The following is a 5,812-nucleotide window of genomic DNA, read 5'->3' on the forward strand; positions in this document are numbered from 1 at the left end:
TTACTTTTTTTTTCCTGAGAGATTTCCCAGGAGGGATAGTGAGACAAGGGATTCTCAGCAGCCGTTGGCTCTTAATACTTAAACGGTGAATATGAAAATTATTTTATTTTGATGGAAAAATTACCAAATGGGTGAAGTTAACACCATAACTTCCCTGTAAAATTCGGCTAAAATCCCAATCCAAGACGTAAAGTAACTTGAATGCTGTTTTCGAACCATTTGGAGAATACGGATGGTTGTGCTACTAACATTAGGTAATATGAGTTGAAAAACAGAGACATGAGTGTAGAACAGGGGTCGGGAACCTATGGCTCGGAAGCCATATATGGCTCTTTTGATGACGGCATCTGGCTCTCTGAAAATTTCTGAACGAAACAAATCAATCAATAATTTTACTTATAATGTTACTTTAGCAAAATAAATAATAATAAAGTCAGAAAAAAACATGTCCAAAAAAATAAATAAATACACACATTTTAATTTATATATATTTTCACCTGCAACTTTTCGTTCAGGCACGCAGCTAAGAGCCAATCTGTTCTCCGGTGAGCGGGAGGGTCCGCTACCCGGAAAGTCTCATTTTAATGGATAATTTACAACAATCTGCACAAGTCATTTTGAAGCAAAGAAGTAATATTTCCTCGTTTTTGGTTAGATTTTTTATGCAGAGTGAACCCTTCTAATCAAGAAGATGACGAAAAGGAAAAAAGATGAATCCGGTTCCGGTTTCCAACATGGCGGCGCGAGTTTTCGTTGCGGCTGATTGTTATCCGGCTATCCTACTATTTACCACTGTCCTCCTGCTTTCCTTTTTGGATACATGCGTGGCCAATAAGACCTACAGTCGGGAGGAGCTCATCCGACTAGGTGGGTGTCTAAATTTCGACTTTTCGGGCACTTTCTATACCACCCACGACATCCCAAATGAGCTCCAAAGGGACTCGGGTTCGCCCTGCTTTCCCGCTCCACCGAAGAAAAAGAAGAAAAATCGGAGACGAAGACGGCGAAAAGATAGAAAACAGAAGCGAGGATGTCGTGCAGGGAAGCGTGTGAAGTTGAGGGAGCAACGACATGAAGATCTGTCTAATCCAACCATCATTTCTTCGTCGATTCTGCGAGTCAACCGACACCCGAAGCCCAACGCACACAACCGGCATCTCATGACGATCTCCACAAAGGCTACAGCTAAGTCAAATGATTCAAAGCTAAAATTTGGTCTTTTGATCTGCATTTGATCTGCATTTTATATAGCGCTTTTCAAGTCAATGACTTCTCAAAGCGCTTTACAATGTGCTCCACATTTCCCAATAGCGGCCTTGCAGCCATGTAAGGCGCTAACCTGCTTATTGGGGGTAGTAGGGGTTCAGTGTCTTACCCAAGGACACTTCGACATGTAACACGGAGGAGCCGGGATTCGAGTCCCTTGATCCCAAGACGAGCGCTCTACCTCCTGAGCTACTGCCGCCTAGATCACTCGCTCCTAAAGCTTTACTTGTAGATAATATTATTCGCGATTATAAACTTAACTGTATTGGTCTCTGTGAAACGTGGTTACGCCCGGATGAGTATTTAGCTCTAAATTATGCTTCTCCCCCAGATTACGAGAGCAGCCATTTAGCACGCACGTTGAAAAAGGGTGGCGGTGTCGCGCTCATTTTTGAAAAAACGCTCAAATTTACTCCTCGTACCTCTAATAATCACAAGTCGTTCGAGGCTCTTGTTATGAGGTCCTCTCCATTGTCAATCTATGTGATAACTATCTATCGCGCACCAGGACCATACACAACTTTCTTAGACGAATTTGCTGAACTACGCAGACAAAATTATAATTATGGGCGACTTTAACATTCATATAAACTCCCCACTCAGTTCACTCACTGTTGCGTTTCAGTCTATAATTGATGCTTTTGGTTTTAATCAACTGGTTGATTTGCCAACCCATAAAGATGGAAACACGCTCGACTTGGTTCTGACTCGAGGAGTTTCAACCTCAAACATGGCGGTGCTATCGTGTACTACAATTATCTCGGATCATTATTTAGTTACATTTGAGGTGCTAGCTAAAAGTAGTGTTAAAAAAGCTGAAGGATTTAGCGGACGCAATATAAGCACTGGCACAGTTTCTGAGCTCTCCGATATTCTTCCAGGAGCAGTTGCGTCCTTTCCTTCCTACATAGGCTCCATCGAACCACTCCTAAATGAATTTAACGCTACCCTGGCCAATGCCCTGGATTCAGTTGCGCCCATCCGGCATAAATCACGACCTAAAAGACCCACACCTTGGTTTAATGATGAAACTAGATCCCTTAAACGAGAATGCAGGAAATCTGAAAGAAAATGGCGCGCTACCAAGCTTGAAGTTTTCCATCAAATCTGGTGTGATAGTTTGTTGAAGTATAAAGCGGCCCTGGCCTCTGCAAAATCAGCCTACCTTTCGAAAGTGATTGCGTCACAAAAGAACAATCCCAAGGTCCTTTTCGACACTGTAGCATTGCTAACAAGGCAACAGACTATCCCAGATAGCTCCACCCATTCTGCCCACGACATAATGGTCTTCTTTACTAAGAAGATCCAAAGCATACAGGAAGAAATTGCTAAAGACAGTATTAATACAACACATACTAAAGCACTCAAAGCTCTAGATGCACGACATGGTGGCTGTCTAGGTATTTTGTCCCGTTTTAGTGAACTGTCACTCGAAAATCTTAAACAGATGGTGAATACGGCCAAACCGACGACTTGCCAGTTCGACCCACTTCCAGGTTCACTTATCAAAGGTCTCTTTGGCGTTCTTGCACCTTCAGTTCTAAATATTTTAAACATATCACTCGCCTCAGGTGTAGTTCCAGCTGCTTTTAAGTCCGCTGTCATTAAACCCACACTGAAACGACCCAACCTAGATCCAGAAAACTTATGTAATTATAGACCTGTGTCAAACCTACCGTTTCTTTCTAAAATACTTGAAAAAGTAGTGGCACAGCAGCTGAATGATTTCATGTCCGAGAACAATCTCTTTGAATCAATGCAATCAGGATTCAGGGCTAACCACTCTACTGAGACAGCTCTGATTAAGGTAACCAATGATCTCCTACGGGCAATGGACTCGGGCACATCATCACTTTTGCTGCTGCTGGACCTTAGTGCTGCATTTGACACAGTGGACCATATTATCTTGCTAGAACGGTTGGAAAAATGGATTGGTCTCTCAGGAAGCGTCCTATTATGGTTCAGATCCTACCTCTCAGATAGGACACACTGCGTTAAATATGGCGAATTGACATCTGAGCCATTTAGTGTTACTTGTGGTGTTCCGCAGGGTTCAGTGCTTGGCCCCCTTCTCTTCAGCATTTATATGCTTCCACTAGGTGATATTATTCGTAAGTATAATATCAGTTTCCATTGCTACGCAGATGACACTCAACTCTATCTCCCGATGGAGGAATCTGCCACACTAAACTGTGGAACTTTGGAGGCCTGCCTCACTGAGATAAAAGAGTGGATGTCACTCAATTTCCTGCGTCTTAACCCTGAAAAGACTGAATTGTTAGTTATTGGTCCTTCTAAGTCCCGTGACTTATTCTCTAAAACCGCAGTGAACTTGGACAATTGCCACATCACACAGAGTGACTCACTTAAAAATTTAGGTGTCATTTTCGACCCCAATCTGTCCTTTCAAACACATGTGAAGAAAATTACTAGAACCGCTTTCTTCCATCTCCGTAACATTGCTAAAATTCGTCCTATACTTTCTCAGTCGGATGCAGAAATCATAATTCATGCGTTTGTTACCTCCCGTCTCGACTACTGTAATGCACTACTTTCCGGTCTTCCGATGACCAGACTCAAAAGTCTTCAGCTGGTACAAAATGCTGCAGCGAGGCTTTTAACAAGGACAAAAAAGTACGATCACATCACCCCAATTTTGGCTAACCTGCATTGGCTCCCTGTTAGCCTAAGATGCGATTTTAAGGTTCTCCTACTACTATACAAAATCATACATGGACTCTCCCCCTCATATCTTTCAGATCTGATCTCCCCCTATGTCCCGGCCCGAAGCCTTCGTTCCGAGAGCGCCGGTCTCCTGGTGATCCCAAGAGCCAAGAAGTGTTCCGCTGGTTCGAGAGCGTTCTCCATCCGGGCACCGGTGTTGTGGAATGCTCTTCCCCCTGAGATCCGATCTGCAACCTCGGTGGAAATGTTTAAATCTAGGCTTAAAACTCACTTCTACTCTATAGCATACGAGTAACCTAATCTTATATGTAATAACTTGTGAAGCCCTTAGAGACTAATTGTGATTAAGGGCTATACAAATAAAAATGACTTGACTTGACTTGACATGAAGATTACCGTACGTTTCAGCAGGAATGGACAGAGCAATTTGCCTTTATTGAGAGAGCAGGTTGTGCAGTGTGTCTTATATGCAATGAGAACATTTCCTCGATGAAACGGTCAAATATAAAGAGACACTTCGACACACGCCACATTTTCAGCGAAATATCCAGTGGGAGACAAGAGAAAGAAGGCCTGTCAAGAACTACTTTCCACAGTCCAGGCTAGTCAGCAGCAGCTCCGTGTATGGGCCAAACAAGGTGATTTTAACTCTGCTAGCTTTGCTGGTTCTTTAGCAATTGTGAGGAGCGGGAGGCCGTTTACAGATGGCGATTATGCCAAATCATTCATGCTTTATGTGGCCAACGAGCTTTTTGACGACGTTAAGGATAAAGATAAAATAATCAAACTGATAAAAGATATGCCTCTTTCAGCAAGAACTGTGCTGTGATGTCGAATCAAGTGGAGATAAAAACAAGTGAATGACATAAATGCAGTGGAGTTTTTTTCCCTCGCTTTGGATGAATCAACAGATGTCAGTCATTTATCCCAGTTCAGTATTATTGCACGCTATGTTGACGGTGACTCGCTGCGTGAGGAAAGTCTTGCCGTTTTGCCACTAAAAGGGACAACGAGAGGAGAGAATTTATTCAAGTCTTTCATGGAGTTTGCAAATGAAAAGAATCTACCAATGGATAAACTTATTTCTGTGTGTACCGATGGTGCTCCGTGCATGGTGGGGAAAAACAGAGGATTTGTAGCGCTGCTTCGTGAGCAGGAGAACAGACCCATCCTCAGCTTCCACTGTATTCTACATCAGGAGGCACTTGCTGTATTGACCATGTTTGGATCTACTTATGCATGCGAACAGTCGTTCTCACACCTAAAACACATCAAAACTGACCTGCGATCACGTTTAAAAGATGGAAGCCTAAACGCCTGCATGAAGCTGAACCTCACCACCTATCAACCGGACTACAAAGCCATCAGCAAAACCATGCAACACCAAAAGTCGCATTAATAGTAAGTCAGAAGTACTTTTCTTATTAATAAATACCTTTAATTTTATTTTGAACAACATGTTATAACAGAGTCTTATAATATATATATTGTTGGTCTTCTTCGATTTAGATAAGAAATTGCTGACCTGAGGGCCTCAGACAGCGGTGAACAAGCAGAGCGGGCAAGTAAACATGGACAGATATGAATAAAACCTCAGCCTGCAGACCAGTTGATTGTTATAATTATAAATAATTGTTAGTTTTTGTTATTAACTTACAATGTTGTTCAAAATAAATTCTGTCTTATTATACTATAAACTCGTTGATTTTCCTCTTCCATTTAGCTGTTTTTGGTATTAAAATATACATATGGCTCTCCTAGGATTAGATTTTAAAATTTGGGTTTTTTCGGCTCTTTCAGCAAAAAAGGTTCCCGACCCCTGGTGTAGAATGACTCCTGGAAAACAGATGAGACAATAGCT

General features: G+C 42.2%; 1 long non-coding RNA gene across 1 annotated transcript; it reads left to right on the forward strand.

Annotated features, from left to right (window-relative positions):
* The first annotated feature begins 4,845 nt into the window (after window positions 1–4,845).
* LOC148353452 (uncharacterized) lies at window positions 4,846–5,559 on the forward strand. Its single transcript, XR_015852526.1, has 2 exons — window positions 4,846–5,352; window positions 5,461–5,559. It is a non-coding gene; the product is annotated as an uncharacterized LOC148353452 (long non-coding RNA).
* Window positions 5,560–5,812: the final 253 nt, after the last annotated feature.

The sequence above is a fragment of the Urocampus carinirostris genome, chromosome 13 (genome assembly GCF_059441175.1).
Source record: "Urocampus carinirostris isolate Australia breed hairy pipefish chromosome 13, RoL_Ucar_1.0, whole genome shotgun sequence".
Classification (NCBI taxonomy): Eukaryota; Metazoa; Chordata; class Actinopteri; order Syngnathiformes; family Syngnathidae; genus Urocampus; species Urocampus carinirostris.